This window comes from Artibeus jamaicensis, unplaced genomic scaffold, assembly GCF_021234435.1.
Source record: "Artibeus jamaicensis isolate MK-2021 breed Jamaican fruit bat unplaced genomic scaffold, CSHL_Jam_final contig_603, whole genome shotgun sequence".
Classification (NCBI taxonomy): Eukaryota; Metazoa; Chordata; class Mammalia; order Chiroptera; family Phyllostomidae; genus Artibeus; species Artibeus jamaicensis.
In genome coordinates this window covers 6,058,424-6,074,990 of record NW_026521904.1, presented here as the reverse complement: position 1 = coordinate 6,074,990, position 16,567 = coordinate 6,058,424, and the positions used below count along the sequence as shown (strand labels likewise).

General features: G+C 42.9%; 1 protein-coding gene across 7 annotated transcripts in view; it reads right to left on the bottom strand.

The window, feature by feature from the left end:
• Positions 1-16,567, bottom strand: part of LYPD6B (LY6/PLAUR domain containing 6B) — a 166,825-nt gene that overhangs the window by 73,867 nt on the left and 76,391 nt on the right. Inside the window, exon 1 of one of the 7 annotated variants that reach the window (XM_053670682.1) lies at positions 9,743-9,763. The exons of the other annotated variants lie outside the window; for them this stretch is intronic. The gene's annotated coding sequence lies outside the window, so the exon portion shown is untranslated. Of the gene's footprint in view, positions 1-9,742; positions 9,764-16,567 lie in introns of those variants that run through there. 7 annotated transcript variants of the gene reach the window in all.

Here is a 16,567-nt window from a genome sequence, read left to right as displayed (position 1 = left end):
TCTTTTCCTATAGACTGTCAAAGTGAAAAAACCTGCAACAGCCGACACAACAGTAGCCATCCACTGTGAGTGCCCTGCCTCAGACCACGAGTACCCAGGTGACATCACAGAGCTGCACCTCACTGGTCACGTCTCACGACAAGGTTGTGTCTGACTGGGTAACTCCTGGTACCGGAAATCCTTTTACACAAGTGTAGGCACCTCAGTTTTTAAAAAGTCACTTTGGAGCACAAAGAGTTGGTATTACTACCATTTTTCTGTAAATCAATCAAAATTATACCTATTTTTTATCAGATGGGCAAAATATACACACATATATACATGTATATGCACACACGTGTGTACATATATACATGTGTGTATGTGCCTGTGTATATACGTATATACTTATGTATATACACATATATGTATATGTGCACACATGTGTATATCCATGTGTGTGTGTGTGTACGCTGATCTAAGTGTACAGAGGGCACTGGCCCTCCGGGCCCAGCAGGTGCACGTTAGATCTGGCTAAGGCCTGAGGACAAGGACCCGGCTGCTGCCCCGGCAGGGACCACCCCAACCCCATCAAAGGCAGATCCTGTTAGACTTCTCCCACTCACTGTCTCTAGGCCTCACTGACCAGAGATGGTGCTCCCCTAGATCAGAGAATCAAACAGAGGGACAGAGAGAAGTCTCTCAACCCAGGCACCCCCACTTTGGTGGTTTAAGGGAGCCCCACACCTTGTTTAGCCTGAGTCACAGGCTTACTTACCACCTGGCCTCTCCGGCTCTGACCCAAAGAGAAGGTGGTGTGAGCTCCATGGCACCAAGCCAAATGCTCCACCGTCTTCCCACCAAATACAAAACCACCTGCCCAGTTCCTCCCACAGCCGCAAGGCTCCCTGGGGGCCGGCTACACACGTCTGTGAATCAGCACGCAGCCTAGTCTCAGCCCAGTAAACTGCTGCTGGAATCCAATTCCAGTAATGAAAATAACTGACTACTAGGAAAACAAATATGTGTATTTGTACACTCACTGTGCACACATACACACACATAGATATACACACATAGAAATACATATATAACCACTCCACTCCCCACCCACGGTTTTTTCCAGTCTTTAGTCAGGAAGTTCTTCATGTAGTCTAACCTAACTTCTCCTTGAATCAAGATGACTTATATTTCTCCTATTTTCACTGGAAAAGGAGAAGAGTTCATAAATACTGTCCATCTTATATATCTCCAAATACTTAAGGGCCCCTCTCTGACCTTGTCTACTCTAGAATAAGTCCATAGCAATCATCCAATACATTTCATTGTCCCCTTAATCTCGAAATACTGTTAAATTTGAATCTGCGATAAAAATAGTTAAATTGCTAAAAGTTCTGCTCCTCTAATATTTAAACCTGCCCAATTACTACACCTCTTTGCTTGTTATATTTTAAACAGCACAGAATGAAAAAACAATTGCTTTTTCAAGCATCTGTTGCCACTGACCCCGGGTTACCTTGGCAGAGCATGCTTACAGCATTTACCTAAGATTATTAAGTGCTCCAATGACATTATTACAAGAGGGGGCAGGAACAGTGTCAGCCTAATGAGGCGGCAGATTATATCTGATGGTCTCCATCTGAAAATCGGGGCAGGCTAGGCTGTGTGCCAATCAAGTCACCGAAGGCCCTGCACCCTGGGACAACGGCAGCCTTTGTCTACACCTGAGAGGAAAATGAGCTGTGTCCTTTCTAGTGCTAATAAGTTTAGTGGAGACGGGTTATGTTCCATGGGAAAGGCTGGGCTCTCCCCTTCTGGGGCAAGCATCCAAAGCAAGGGGCCAGAAACCATTCCTCCCCGAGCGGGAGCTTGTACCACTCTGGGGAATGTCCACACTGTGTCCTTGAGCTCTGAATCACCAGCACGTTTCATAGTGCTTGACACAGAATAGGGGCTCCATGTGTGTTTACTGAATAAGTGAATGAATGAGTGAATAAAGATTTACACTTGCTTATAAACCGCCAAAGAGAGAAGTATTCTGGTGTACACAGTTCTCATGTGTGAATAAGAGAGAAGAGAACACTGCTCCCAAAGATACAGAACTGCTGCTAACATTGTTTTCCAGAATGCTGAGCACATGTTTCTGTTAGTTTTTAAAATCTTCTGCTGAAAACCCACGCAAAAGCCCAGCAAAATTCAGTGATCTTCATGGTATTTATGAGGTGAAACATCTGTTGTTCGCGTGTGGATTTTCCCACCCACACCCATTTATAGGGCAAAGATCAAGATTAGCAGCTTCTTCTGTGCATCCTGAACAGCCAACATGAACACACCATGGAGCCTGTTATGTGTGCACGGGCTGCTGAGCCTGGAACAAGAGACCAGACGTTCCCCTGGCAGATCATTCCCGCAGTGGTTAGACGTGGTTTGGAAATGCAGCCACGGTTTCCCGGCAAGTGGTCAGGTCCCACTTGCTAACGATATAGAGCTAATGTGAGACTTAGCTTTTTCTTCCCTGGGTACGTAGTTAGCAACAACCGGAGAGACTTTATATACTAAAACAGGGGTGCAGAGAATAGCGAAGAGAACATAACTTGGGGTTTTTTTTCCCAAAAATTAATTGAATAATATCACATACTCTCTCAACCTGGAAGGAAGAAGCATACTATCATGTCCTTGCATCTATGCGTGATAATAGAAACTAGAGAAAGCAATAAGCCTTCTAAATTTGGGGATTTAATGGTATTTTAAAGAATGAAAACCCTGCAATCTCCAAAGGCAGCCAGGCTGCAATGAAGCAGATCATCTTACTTGCTATTGGAGGCCGGTCACTGACAGATGTGCCGAAGCACTGCAGGAAGCCTGTGTGAAAGTCTAAGCTATGCGTGCCTCATTCCCAGCTACTCCACTTCCAGGAACCTACCATGAGAACCTATTCGTAGTATATGTAAGTATTGTTTATGAAAGAAAAATGAAAATCTAAATGTCGATGAACAGAAATTTGATTAAATTAAGCATGGCGTGTTTCAAGAATTGTAATGATTATTTTGCTCTTGCGTACACAAATAGTTATTGAGCATATGCTATGCTCAACTTGGTTCCAGGTGGTTGAGTTACATTACGAAAAGTATACAGAAAAATCCCTGGTGTTCTTGAGTTTATATTTTAGATGCAACATTTTTAAATAAACTGTCAATGGGAAATCCTAAAATGGCTACGTATTTTTGAAATATGGACATACATGTATCTATAAGATGTATATTTTGTATATACAGGTAAATGGATTCAATACTAGATTTGATATATACTCTACCTTCATAATCTCGATAATTCAAATACTTAATCTCACTTAACCAGTTTACCCTTTCTTGACTTACAGAATTACTATAATCCTTCAAAGAAAAAAATATCTAAAATTCCTTACAAAATGCTTGGAGAACAGTAGATGCTCGATAAGCCTCCGTTTCTTGCCCTCTCTCCTTAGCCTGCCATGGGATTCAGAACCCGTAACCACTCCACTAATAATTAAGCCTTTCTCTACTAATTGAGTATCCAACTTAAAAGGACATACATCATTTTAAAACATTTAAAAATAATCATCATTATTACTGTTGTTAGGTCAAGGGATTTTTAACTGTCCTCTGCCTCTCAGCACCCCCCCAATACAGCAAAAATCAGTCAGTCTTCTTTCCTTCGACAGCTATACCTGCTCCCTCTTCATAGAAGAAGCTGGTTAAAATGATTTTTTAATGAAGCAGATATCTATTAGCTTATTCTCACCTGTATTCTTCAACCCACATTAGTTTCCACAAATAATTCTTCTCTCATAAAGCCTTCACAAGTCAGCAAGGGGAAATTCTTCTGCAGAATTTGGAGGGCCCACGCCCTGCTAGGGCATGCTGGAATCCTAAATTGACTGCAACATCCACACACTTTGTTTTCTCTGAGATGTTCTCCCTTAATTTACGCGCTTCACTTAATGCCTTAGCCTGCAAGCACAATAAACTCTATTAGATAGTTACAATCATGAAAGTAAAATCCGGTGGCATAAAACACACTGTCTCCTGGACACATTACCATCTGGGAAAGTGATGTTCCAATAGAGACTCTGCTAGTGCAGAAGCTAATGAAGACCCAGATTGCCCAGGTGCTGGAGATGCCTCCAGCTGCAAAAGGCGCTGCAAAAAGCCACGTTCTCTCATCTGGTCCAGGGTGAGAGCAGCTTAGTAAGTACCGAAAATAACATCTCTTGAAACTCACTGTCTTTACATTTCATCAGATAGTTTCAAGAACTTAACATCAAGAAAAAAAATGGATCTTTTGAAGTAATGCCGCTTAATCTTATATGCATATGAGAACGGTGTGGTCAATATATTTTTCTTTTTGCTTTGGTTACCAGTTCAGAACCAAATATAAATCTTAAACTCATTCATTCATTATTTAATAAACATACACGGAGCCCCTATCACATATCGGGCACCACGCAAAGTGCTGGTGCTTCAGAGCTCCAGGAGACAGAGTGGCTTTCCAGAAAGCCGTGGACAGGTACTGAATGCACAAGTGGCTGTTACCATGACTGAGGTGCACACAGAATATTCCGAGTGCTCAGAAGAACAGTGCCTCACCCCACCCGGGAAGCGGGAGCAGGGGGCGACAGGAGATGGCAGGAAGAACTAAGGATTCCTTAAAACTAGTATGATATCAATTGTGGTTCTTGGTAAATTATCTCTCACTTGATTTCTGACTTTCTGTAAAAATATTTCAAACTTTCATTAAAAAAATAGAAAAATACGTATTTAGCCATGCATATGCATATTTAACTATACACACGAAACTGACTCTTTTCACTGAAAGAACCCTCAAAACTTACAAAATACAGCTTACAATGGGGTATTACAAGGGACCCTGGAAAAATAATCAGACACAATTAAAAGTAATCTGCTTTGAAGAGTTGATCCTTCCCATGACTAGTTTCCATGTCTCCAAACTAACTTTAGTGTAAAAATACTAAGGTATCCTCTTATTAACTTAGCATATTCTTAACCTTTTCTGTTTTACCCTTGTTCGTGCCAGCGCGCCAAGCCAGAAGACCTAGATCTGGCAGCTCTGGTAGACAGGGAATGACGGCAGAGATTAACCACACCGCTTCTTGATGGATCCTGGCTCACTTCCAGGCGTGGCTAATGCAAAGCCACTGCATTCCTTTGCCTCCGCCTATACCCACACTTCCCTCCACCACATCGCGCAGTGGGAGAGAATGGGGTTCCTGGCATCATTTCAAGTTATATCATTGATTCGAATCTATCCCCAAGCAAACCTGCTTGTATTCCAGAAGAGCATTCTTTAGTTATTTAAATTGCAGGGGCAGTAAAAAAAATCTACATTTATGTAGCATTCCCACCCCCAAAGGAATAGTTTTATATGCCTACAAATACCTTAGAAGCAATAATGAGTTTGGGGAGTTGGAGTCTTTTCTGTGGCTTTCTAAAAAAAAAAAAAATCAGAATTCCATGCAGTAGAAATATATTGAATTTGACACTTAATAATAACAACAACTGCTATAATAAAGGATGTTATGTGCATAATTCTCAGTTAACAGTAACTACTTTGAAAATCTATGGTAAAAATAATAACATCCAGCTTATAAATCGCAATCAGCAAGGAAAGCAAGCTGTGCGTTCGGGGAAGAGCTGCAGGGAGCGGCAGGCTGCATCCTCGCATTCCCTCTGCGGACTCCCCCCCACACACACACCCGTCCGGCCGACATCCACAGGCCTCCCCCAGCCTCTGCCCACAGGCCCGCCTGTCAGGAAGGCCTTTCCTGGTGACACTTCTTTAAAATAGACCTCCAGCTTTCCCTAGTCCCCTTCTCTGCTTGCTTGCTTTCCTTTTGTTCTCTGGTTCTTTGGTCCTTTCACTTTCCTTCCTTTCTTTTTTTCCTTTTCCCCTTCCTTCCTTCCTTCCTTCCTTCCTTCCTTCCTTCCTTCCTTCCTTCCTTCCTTCCTTCCTTCCTCCCTCCCTCCCTCCCTCCCTTCCTTCCTTCCTTTGCTTCTTATCACTACAGAAACATATCTCTTCACTTGTTTTCCCTCTTCCCTCAATAAAACATATGCCCTGGAGACCAGGGTGATGCTTTGCTCTTTACTGTGCCTCCAACAACGGCACCCAGGAGGCATTCCATCAATGTCTGTTGAATTAATGATTTTTAAAAATTTTACTCTTTTAGCTCACTCCCATTCTGTCCATGCATTGCCGTACTGAAACCAAGGCACGGTGAGCAGAAATGATGTTTCCCAACCTCCTCTTCTTATTCTCACAAAGAGCAGAGCCCTACAAAAAGAAAGCTGAAGAAGATTGGAGCAGATGCCCCAGAAGTTCTGTTCACCCTCCAGTTTTACATCTAGAACTACACCAGGAAGCCCAACAACTGACTGTATTTTGAGGTAGTGGTTCTGACACTCTTGAAATCTGCCTGCTCCACATAGCTCCTAAAAATGTTCCTTGAGAGTTTCTCAAAGGGAGGAGAAACCAAGCAGAATGTCTAGTTTTGAGCTTGAAATGACACAGACTTACCCTGGCTACATGAACTTGCTTTCCAGCATCTGAAGTTAAAGCAGGGGCAGCAGGGAGGCACTAAGACCAGTGACCACCAACTACACTGTGCACCCAGGAACCTCATTAAACTGACCACGCAGTCCCAGTCACCACGCCTACTTTGCACTTGAGAATCTCTGTAGTCAAAAGCATTAACCTTCCTGAATGTGAGTCTATAAGATTCTTCAGTCTTATTAAATTTAACTTAAGAGGAAGCAATCCAGGTATGCAAAGACATCAGAGACTGACTGGGAGTCACTTTAAATGACAGGATATTTAGAACCCAGTAAGACCAGAACCACAAAATATAACTAAATAGGCAATAAAGTGTCTGATTCATAATTGCTTTTGGTTCTGCCACTACAAGGGGAACATACCCTAGAAAAAACTTTAAGAATGAACAAATAAAGTACAAGTATCAAGCCACAGAAACTAAGGAATGTTGAGCACACCGTAATTCCAAGTCTCAGAATTCTGTCTTGACATTTGCAACCAGAGTGTTCTGCAAAACTGCCTGCCAAGGAGCAATGAGGCAGAGCCCTAGCAAATCTTCCAACGAGCAACTGAGAGTGCAAGGCGGATTGCTGCAAGGTCAAGTGCAGTTAACACACTGCACATCTGTAAGGTGCAAATAAGTTGTCCTTGTCTTTAGCGGTAACTCTCCTCACTAAGTAGCTCTAAAAGAGTTTTAAAGCTTTTCTCCTTCTTGGTGTGTAGCTACCAATGAGTTCATTTCTATCTGCAGGAGGAAAGAAAGAGGCCGCCAAAATTTGAGGCTTTCCCAGCACCCATTGGAGCTGCCATGGACATAGAAATTCAAGCTGCATCTGACCTTTTCTCCTGAGAAAAAACACATGGAATCGTGTTCTACTGGTTATTAATCCATGTGCCTTTTCTAAGTCCCCTTCCCCTTGCCCAAATGCAAGTCCACTCATGATCCCTGGAGGGTGAGTCCATTTCCACATCAGCCTTTGAGTGTTAGGCAGCTTGGATTCCATCTAGATCCCATTCACTGCACACAAGAAATCTGGCTCTTCCTGGGAAAAGATGAGCTTCCGAGACTGAAAAGATGAACTGCATAGGTGTGCCTCTTCTTTTGATGTGATGAGTCAAACACTTGTCTGCCCTGTTTTATTTTATTCTATGACACACAGCTCTAACTTGCCTTTGATGTCATTTCTAGAAAAGGTAGCATTCGTGTAAGGGAAAGAAATCAAGTTGTTCAGCCACTTACTGTGTCCATCTTAGGCACATCACTTCCCCTTTCTTGGTCTCGGTTTTCCCATCATAAAGGACAAAGATGAGACTAAAATGATATCCGTCTATTCCAGGAGTCCCTGGCTCTGCGGATTTTTCTTAGATATATCTCTTTAAAAGAAATATGTTCATCATCAATTCTTTCTGGCCTCTCAGTCTGCTTTTAGCTCTTATTTATCCCTCAAGACTGTGCTGATCAGAGGCCCCTTGTTCCCTGGTGGAGAACTGTCAATGTCCCTCTTCAAATCACAGAAGAGACTGACCTAAGATTCAGGAGTTTCCAGCTCTCTGGTCACCCAGAGCCCTGACAACTTTTGCACTCTTTCATCATCAAATGGGGAGGGGACAGGTGGCCGTGACTGGCTACACAGGCCCATACAGATCGTTTCTTTGGGAGGCTGCAGACGGGTCCTTTCTATCTCTTGCCTTATAAATTCTCCTAAGTTTATAAGACGGGTGGGAGGAGGCTTGCAGCCTGGGGAATCAGTGGCCTACATCACCTTCCCAAAAAGCTCCTCTTTTTCTTCTCTCCCTTGTCTTTATCTTTCTCATACTTTCTCGCTCTTCCTTTTTTTCCTTTCCTCCTTTCTCATCTCTTTTCAGTTGGTCCAGTCAGCACACTGAGGGCATTATTTAGAGCCACTGGTAACCCATCAGAAAATAAAATAATCAACGGCTGCTTATCTTCAGCGAACAGAACCACCAGATTCGAACTGAGAGCTGTTGGAAGCACAGGCGTGTTGACAGACAGCATCAAAGAGGCTGCAACATGAAACCATGCAAGATGAGGTGAATCCGCCATCACCAATAAGATCAGTAGCTACCTTATCTTGAAACACTCTAAGCTACAGCTTTGTGTCAAAAGTTCTTTCATAAAAAATCAACGTGATCAGGGGAAGATATGGAAACCATAGTATTTAACGAATGTACAGCAGCACAATTCCCGAGATTAATGAAAGTCCAGATCTCAACTAAAACATTTTTGCTAAGCATGAGTAGCTTGTGTGGTGAGCATTAGCAGTTCAACCAAAATGTCTTCTCTAGATCCACTTGTGAACATAATACACTCAATGTCGATGTGATTAACCAAAGCAGCCTTAGTCCAGGAGGGCTGCTAACAGCAGGCAGAAGTGTGGCAGATCTAAACATGGAAAGGTATCATTATGATGATGTTGTAGACATTTGGGATAAAAGGCTTCTAAAGTAAGTAGGAGGTTTTAGGCAGGGGACAAGTCTGAAAGAGGTCCTTAGGCTCAGTAGCCTTTCCCAGGCACAAACCAGGAACAAGAAAGACCCAGACCTTAGACAAGTCCATCCCATCCCCAGGTAGAAAGATCTGGTGGGATTAAGGGAGAAGATGCAAATTTTCAGAGGCAGCAGAAATAGGGTCAACACCTGCCTCCCCAGTCACGGAGAATCACTTAATCCGGCCCTGCCATAAATCAGGGGACCTAGGCCTGCCTGCCTCCCTCTTTCAGAGCAAAACATTTGATTTTTGAACAAGCACCTTGAATTTTCCTTCCAAGTGTCAACAGAACTTTCCAGGTACATAAGATGGATGGCTAATTTTTTCCCTCCTTAATTAATCACTCCATGGATATCTGCCTAAATGAAGACTCATTATAAAATCACTGCAGAATGTGAGCCAAATCACTTTGATGTCCAAATTAAAATAGTTGACTTTTCTCCCTTCTCCTTTCCCTCAAAAGGTATTTAAAGGTTTTTTTTTTTTCCCCCTGGAACAATACAAATGCAATACATCTGGAAATCTGCCATTTGTGTAGTATAGTAGGGGCTGAAAGACAGGTCAACAGTGTAACATGAACTGTGTCCTCAGCGAGAGCTCTCTGGGCGGAACAGAGGTCCTGGCTGTATCGTGGACAAACCTGAAGCAGACAACAGCAAGGCGTACCTTAGGATGTGGAGTGAGAAGAGCTGTTGTTCGGTGTCCTGACCTAGCAGGACAAAGAAGAGGGGGACACTGTCACCATACTTGAGCACAAGGCCAACAGTACCCAGGGTCCTGAATTAAAGGTCAGGGCCTGGATGGAGCAGAAGAAGAAGTCTGGGAAAACAAGAAGAAACAAAAAATCCACTTTTACACATACACACACACACACACACACACACACACACACACAAACCATTATTAACAAGGACTGGGACCATGGCGAGAGAAAGCGTGAGACGATGTTGGTGTTGGGCCTTTCGGGTTGAGTGCCTGTCTGTGTGCCTCTCTCCCTCCTCCCCAGACGCCCTAACACCACTGTGGTCCTGAGATGACACCCATTCAACTGTGAATATTTATTGAGCTCCTACCTCACACCAGGCACTGAGTTAGAAATGACAGATGCAGAGATGACTTCTACAGGTTCCTTGCTCTGATGACACAAAGCCCCACCAAGGAAACTGGATAAAGTCCACCATGTTTCATTCTGAGCACCACTAGCTGTGGCTGCTGCCCCCATCACGGGAAAAGCCTTGTGACTCTACAGAATACTCAGCACTCCCCACCCCTTCTTCAGCATGTAACTCCCACCACCCAGCAGATACACTTCCTATTACTCCATTGGAGCTACAGTGCCTTGACTGAAAGATTATCTCCAGTCAAACACCAGGAGGAGGAAACCCATGAAGCTTACTAGTAATTTATACCTCTGAATGAAAGAGTTAATTATATTCTTCCCAAAGAGAAAACTTTTACGTAGACTCTGAAGACCAGTTACCTGAAAGTAACACAGAGTAGAAAGCAGACGCCGAGGGCAGCCCAGGCCGGGCACTTGTCCTAATTTCTTCAGGCCACATTCCCAATCACATCCCTGCTTGCTGTATTTCATCTATTCTCAAGCTTGGAAAATCATTCATGCTCTAAGTATTCTCATATGCTATAACTCTTAGATTTTTTCTTCTCTTACTGGGATCTTAGAGATGGACTTTTTAGGAACCTTGCTAAACATAGAGATTTTTGACTCCTGCCTTGCATGTCCCCATCAGACAGCCAGCGCAGGGTCTCCTTGTGTTTGAAGGGCATCTCCTACACGCTGAGCTCCTACACCAGGAGGCATGCAACGGACCCCAAAATCCCATATGCCCCTTGCTGATCACCCATACAGCATTATGCTTAAACCAGTTAGGAATTATTCATAATTTTTCATCAGAAAAAGAGTTAGGAATTCCCCAAGTTAGTTTTCCCTCCCTCCCATTTGTGAAGTTAAGGCCGGCAACCTACATAATTTTCATCAGATTATCTACTGGTATGCAATCAAGGGGATGGGAACAGTAAGCCATGTTAAAAATACAGCAGTCTCTCAAGAGAAAGTAAAAGTCAAGGTGATATGTTCTTCAGAAACATGTCCTTAAGCATCTGGGCCATGAACAGATACATAACCTTCTATAATACATCCTGTTGTTATTTTACTGATGCAAATGGTTCTATAATTGCTGTAAGAGGTTCTGGCTTGTTTTGAAAAATTATTTTTGAAAAGATAAAAATCATGAAGTGTTCCCCTTACCACTATTCACTGGGGGCTCTGAGTACCTTACACATTGCTTTCCATGGTCTCCATCCAGACAAGGCAATGCCACTGAAGACAGCCCTGATGAACACCAAATGAAACCCCTTCTGTCTCTGCCTTCCATCTGCACAAGACTCTCTCCTGACGTTCCAAGAGCTGCTCATCAGTAACGGGAAAGATGTGGTGCCAGTGATCAGAATTGGGACAAGGAATCTGTTTTCAGAAAATATCCCCAAGGTTCATGATTTGGATCTATAACCTGAACCAAAAGACTTGTTCTACTAATTAAGACACCTATCAGGAGATTTCAAATGTCAATACAACCCTGAATGCTATACCCAGGTCTCTGTCACACCAGGTCTCTGGAAAAACGTAATTCAGTTCCAGAAAAGTCTATCACATGGTAGCTATAACTAGCTTAAAAAAAATAAGACGCAAACCTGATTGTCTAGGTGCAAATAATGGCAACATCATATCCAAGTGTAAAGAGTCTCTTGAGTAATGGGTTGTTTTTTTTCTTTTAAGTTAAGAAATCAGTTAAATGACATCCATTAGTTGAAAATATATCTTTTAAAGGAATTAAGCACCCAAATATGGGGTCAAGTTTTTTTCTTTAAAAAGTAATTTGCCTTATCTGTATTTCTAGGACACACTTCTGCCCGGTGACCTCACCCCATGAGGCAGTATGTGCAATGCTAGGTGGTTAGGGCACCCTTATACCCCACAAGCCAAAGATAGCTCCAGGGCTCAGCCTGCATTCAGGAGGAGTCAAGGAACTGGGGTACCCTCTAAAGGTATCGGTCAAATTTTCTGCTTCTTGCCCGTATTCTGAGAGGCCTTCTTGCTACAATAGAACAGCATCCTGGATACACAGAACGAACTAACTTTACAATGCATTTTTGACCACGAAAAAAGTAGAAGAAAAAAGCATTTCAAAGGAGTATATATACAGACAGAGAGAGAGAGGAAGGAAAAGCAGAGGGGGAAGGGAAAGAGGAAGAGGAGGAAAAAGAAATGTATGATAAAATCAAAAGGCTAAGTGGCTGGCAGACACACAAGCCAGGGCTGCCTTGGGGGCAGATGCCGCTCAGGCCTCCAGCAACAGGCCCCTCACACGGTGAGGCGGGGACCCTGAGACTTGTGTGAAAAGCTGAGAACCTCGAAGGGTGCTAATGCCTAGGTCAGCTCCTCCCCAAGCTCCAGGACACAAGAATTGCAAATCTCCTCTGGAGGAAAGTTATCAATAAATCCCTTAATACTGCTAAAATTAAATTTAGTCAAATATAAGCTCCCAAAAAAGTTCCTCAAAGCACAAGGAAACAAAGCAGCATAAATGAGAGCTGCCAAAACAATAAACAACAGAATTATACGCTCAATTATCGAATATTTAGTATGTCAGATATATAATACTACATATGAAATAGTTCATATAATAAGGAAAAAATTAAGAAACAAAAAAGAGACATTTCAACAATAACTAGAAAGATTTACAACTCAGCCTAAGAGAATTTTTAGAAAAAAACAACGTAAAAATCATTGAAGTTGAATCCTCAATGGACAGGTTAAACCACAGATGTCCACAGTGGAAGACAGAATCATTCGCCTGCTAAGAGTTCTGAAAAAAAGTGATCGGAATGCAGCAGAGATAGAAGACAAAGACATTAGAAGTAAATTAAGAAGCACAGAGCAGAGAATAAGAAGACTGAACGGGTCCAGTGGAAGGCCTAGGAGAGATCTGAGACTGGAGGAGGGGCAGTTTCAAGACATAACAGCCAAAGCTTTTCTTGAACTAATGACTGACTCCAATGCAAAGATTCAGAAAACACCCTATATCCTAAGCAGAACAAACAAAAAGTATTCCACATCTAGATACACTGACCAAGTACTGCAGAACTCCCAAGGCAACGACGATACGGTGAACGCAGCCACGGTCTGGACAGAGTGATGGTCAGACGGACACAGTGACGAGGGGAATCGGAAGCCAGAAGTTACCTTCAAAGCGCGAGGAGGACCCGTTAACTGGAACACCCAGTGAAGCTGGTTTTAAAGAATGAGTATAAAATAAATACATTTTCTTATAAACAAAATGGAGAGAGCTTACTATCAACAGAACTTCACTAAAGAAATGTATGAAGGATATAATTTAGGAAGAAAGAAAATAAACCCAAAGGAATATCTGATGTGCAAGAAGTGGTGAGCAAAAATGTTGGCAACAGGTAGGTAACTGTATATAGATATTTTAAACTGTTTCTATAAAATAACAATAAAACTAAAGTATACCTTGTGGTGGCAGAAGATCAGAACGAAGTATTAGACAATGATAGCATATAATTTAAGAGAGAGTAAAAACAGAATTAGGATATGATCCAGCAATTCCACTTCCAGAGAGTTATCAGAAGGAAACAAAAACACTAACTTGAAAAGCTCTTTGTCCTCCCATGTGGCCACAGCTTTACGTACAGCACCTGACAAACGAACGCCACCCACGTGTCCATCGGCGGACACAGGGATAAACAAAATGCACACACATGTGCACACTGGAAGATCATTCAGCCATAAAAAGAAAATCTTGCCACTTATGGTAACGTGAATGGACATTGAGAACATTATTCTAAGTGACATAACTCAGAGAAAGACAAATACTATATAATCTCACCTATATGTGCCATTTAAAAACCGACCAACCACCACCACAACAAAACCCCACCAAACTCCGAGATGTAGAGAACGGATTGGTGGTTGCCAGGGGTGGGGGTGACGGCTGGGCAAAAGAGGTGAAGGGTCAACAAGCACAACTCCCAGTTATCAAACAAGGCATGAGGATGTAACGCACAGCCTCAAGACTACAGTGACTCCTGTGCAGTATATCTGAAAGCTGCAAAGAGAATGAATCTTGAAAGTTCTCATCTCAAGAGAAAAAATGTAACTATGTGTGGTGATGGATGTTAACAAGACTTATTATTACAGTGACCATTTAACAACATATATACAAATATCAAATCATTATGTTGTACACCTAAAACTATAATGTTACATGTCAATTACATCCCAACAAGAAAAAAAGAAAGCAAGAGGCCTATTAGAGTTCAAGTACTCCAAGGTGCCATGTCGTTGAGACACAGAGTTATGATGCTGATTCACTTCACTCACGGTGGGGGAGAACATTGTCCTGGCCCTAATCTGCCCGCACTGCCCCAGAACTTGCCATGTTCCCTCCCATCCTTGACCTGCCCCTCCCAGGTGCAATCCAGGCAAGAAACAGGGCAAGGGGAGAGATTGGCAAAGTCGATGTTTCCCGACAGAATGAGATGCCTACCTGGGTTCCCGGAGACCGAGTGGCTTCCCTGATGGAGGAGGAGCCCCGAGCAAAGCAAAGACCTGGAGGAGGAGGAAAGGCAGCCGAACGTTCAGCTGAGTCTGGAAAGTCACCTACTGCTCCCAGCTCGCAGGCCGGGCAGTCATAGCTTCATTTCTGGAGGGCTTTGTTGGGGCCGGGCATTGTTTGACTTCAGCAAACAGGCTTGGAGAGTGGTGATTTGTGGAGTCACTGCATGGACTGGCATGTGAGCATGTGTTTGAGTCCCTGGGCTTTGCCAGTTGAGAGGTGTGGGGTGGAGGGAAAGTGATGTGAAACGTTTCTGCTTGACTGGGGAAGCCCAATTTCCTCCCGGAATTTTTCTGTTACAGGTGGTCTGACCTCATCAACCCACATCAACTTTCTCCTTAGGAAAGTAAAAACCACATCCAAGACCTTCTTCCTTCCTCAAAGGTTTCCTTTCAACCTAGTTACTGAATCTAGGCCTTCTTGGTTATTGTGGTTGGCCACCAGGACAATTACCCAAAGAAGCTTCCTGGGAATGTTTCTTCATCACTTTTCATAGTAACTTGGACAGTGGGGTTGGTATGGGGAGAAGGAGGTGGGAAGGGAGCTGGGAGGGGCAGCAAGCATTGTAAACGGAATCCTAACTTGTGGAATGCAGGCTCCTTTTTACATAATCCTAAAGCAAACAGTCGAAAGGTCAATTGGCAGAGGAGAAACTGCAGGACACATTTCAGCACCAGCACAAATTATTTATGAACCATCTATTGTTTGGCTTCTCCCCACCCCCCATATACCCCATTTGGAAGAATTAGTCAGCAGTTACAATAGTTGATAATTGCCCTGTTCCTACAGCTTCTGAAGCACTAAAGTGGTTCCATTCTCAAGAGTTGCCAAGGACAAAAGGTGTTGCCTAGCTGAGAATAATGGCCCGCCTGCCCACAGGATTACATGATCCCTCAGTTACTTAACGTGTTTTATAACCCCTGCCGAAAGAACAGACCCTAATGCCAAACATACCATGACTCGGCTTTCCCACATACACTTGGGTGTTGATATGAATTATCTGATACATGCACAGGAAAGACAATACCCAATGGAGACACTGTCACTGAGCATTACCGGGTGGCTTTTCACAGCCCCAAAGCGGACCATCTGTCAGTACCTGCCTGGAAGTGCCACACGAAAAATCCACATAGCTGGAGGGGCAGCACAGTGAGGAACTAAAAGGAAGATTAAAAGTTCTTTAATCTTTTCAACCAATGAAGTTATACCTCAGAAAGTCAGTCAGCAAATATGTACAAGGTTTCACTATACTCCTTCGTTCTGGCAGAAACGAGCAGAACCACCCTTGAATTCCACGCGAAAGAATTCTCAAAAGCATGCAGCAAACAAGCCAGTGGGATCCTGTTGGCTAATACCATGAGTATTTCCTAATTATGTGCTCCTCAATCATCCAAACCCTCACAAATTCTTGGGGTAAAGATTCAGAAAGTCTTTTTAAAACTAAGAAGAGATTTTTTAAATGCCATCCCTTCTTCCCTACCGCCTTCCATCTTCCTTTAATCAGTTCACAGAGCCCGAGATGACCAGTCTGGTGTTCTTAACTCCACAGGGTAATTATATGCATACAGATTTTTTTAAAGAAAATGTTCCCTCAGATACCCCAGTGTTAACTACATTGGTCCTTAGAAAACAATCGATTTAAAACAAGGTTTAACATTCTTAGATGTATCGCCATTAATCTATACAAACCAAAGCTCGTGTATAAATACATCCCAAACTACAAACCGACTAGCATTCAAATTAATAACATTAATATAACAGTCAGATAATGTCCTGCTGAAACCACACTGTTGCCCAGGTGAGGTGGCCTGGGTCCTCCTACAATCACCATTGACAT